At 41.1% G+C, this 2,006-nt stretch overlaps 1 pseudogene; it reads right to left on the minus strand.

Annotated features, from left to right (window-relative positions):
- Positions 1-478: 478 nt before the first annotated feature.
- On the minus strand, positions 479-895 carry LOC129067057 (60S ribosomal protein L31-like; annotated as a pseudogene).
- Positions 896-2,006: the final 1,111 nt, after the last annotated feature.

Below are 2,006 nucleotides of genomic sequence, written 5' to 3' on the forward strand. Positions count from 1 at the left end.
ATGTACCCTCTCAGGTTCGGTTGTAGCTCATCATAGCCAGCACCCAGAGGGCAGAGGCTGCATCTCCGTATTCCCCATGGCACCTGTGCATAGTTGAAAACCTGAGTTTATCAACTGGGTGGAAGTGGGAGGAGGGACCCTACACTGTGGTTGCCTGTGATTCTGGTATCTACCATCAGCATTAAAGCAATAGACTTTAAAACCAAGGCAACAGTAAAAGACAAAGAAGGACACTGCATGATAAAGGGAACAATCCAACAAGAGGATATAACCCTAGTAAACATTTAGGCACCCAACATAGGAGCACCTAAATATATAAAGCAAATCTCTGGGTTTTGTTTTTTTTTTTAAGGAAAAGCTTTCCAAATGATTCTTTAATTGGGAAGTATTTTAAGATATACAAACACATTACATTGCCACTAGAAACAGGAAACCAAACCTCAAAGGCAGTTTTATAACTTTTTTTGACAGTCAGTAGTTAGTTCTCATCCACATTAACTGTTTGTAGATTTTTGAAAGTGATGATAGGTACGAAGGTTACCAACGTATAAAGCTTGTTTGGTGAATCTTCATCCTCATTTTGTTTTCTGGACAACCGCACCCGGATACGGTATGGGACATTCCTTATTCCTTTGGCTCAGACGGATTTGTTGAGACTGGTGTCAATGCACACATCTGGACTTCCCACCTCCTCCATGGCTAATTTCCGGATCTCTTTGAGTGCCCGAGGGGCACGCTTCTTGAAGCCCGCTCCATGGATGCGCTTATGGATGTTGATGGTGTACTCTCTGGTCACTACCTCATTGATGGCAGAATGGTCCCTCTTCTTCTCGCCACCCTTCTTTGCGGGAGCCATTATGCAGGGCCCAAGTTGGAAAGAAAGAGCGCGTGGTATTGTGGGATAAGGAAAGCAAGGTTTCAGCAAATCTTTTTTTCATACATATTTTTTCAATTATGCTATTACAGTTGTCCCATTTTTTTCCTCCTCTTTATTCCCCTCCACCCTGCATTCCCCCTCCCACCAGCATTACCCTCCTCCCTTAGTTCATGTCCGTGGGTCATATATGTAAGTTCTTTGGCTTCTCCATTTCCTATACTATTCTTAACCTACCCCCATTTATTTTGTACCTACTATTTATGCTTCTTATTCCCTGTACCTTTTCTCCCATTCTTCCCCCTCCCTTTCCCCTCTGATAACCCTCCATGTGATCTCCATTTCTGTAATTCTGTTCCTGTGCTCATTGTTTGCATAGTTTTTTTAGGTTCAGTTGTTGATAGTTGTGAGTTTGTTGTCATTTTGTTGTTTGTAGATTTTGTCTTCTTTTTCTTAGATAAGTCCCTTTAACGTCTCTAATAATAAGGGCTTGGTGATGATGAACTCCTTTAACTTTACCTTGTCTGGGAAGCACTTTATCTGCCCTTCTATTCTAAATGATAGCTTTGCTGGATAGAGTAATCTTAGATGTAGGTCCTTGGCTTTCATGACTTTGAAAACTTCTTGTCTGCAAGATTTTCTTCTGAGAAATCAGCTGAGAGTCTTATGGGAACTCCTTATAAGATTCTCTCCTTATCTTTCATCTTGGGGAATGTAATAATGATGTGCCTTGGTATGTGCTTCCTTGGGTCCAACTTCTTTGGGACTCTGAGCTTCCTGGATCTCCTGGAAACCTATTTCCTTGGCCAGATTGGTGAAGTTCTCTTTCATTCTTTTTTCAAATAAGTTTTCAATTTCTTGCTCTTCCTTGTCTCCTTCTGGCACCCCTATGATTCGGATGTTGGAACGTTTAAAGTTGTCCCAGAGGTTCCTAAGCCTCTTCTCATTTTTTTTTTTTTGAATTCTTGTTTCTTCATTCTGATCTGTTTGAATGTTTATCTCTTTGTTCTGCCTCCCAGTCATTGATTTGAGTCCCAGTTTCCTTCCCTTTACTGTTGGTTCCCTGTGTATTTTTCTTTATTTCACTTTGTGTAGCCTTCACTTTATCCTCCATTTTGCGACCATCCTCAAC

This window comes from Pteronotus mesoamericanus, unplaced genomic scaffold (assembly GCF_021234165.1).
Source record: "Pteronotus mesoamericanus isolate MK-2021 breed Mesoamerican mustached bat unplaced genomic scaffold, CSHL_Meso_final contig_20, whole genome shotgun sequence".
Classification (NCBI taxonomy): domain Eukaryota; kingdom Metazoa; phylum Chordata; class Mammalia; order Chiroptera; family Mormoopidae; genus Pteronotus; species Pteronotus mesoamericanus.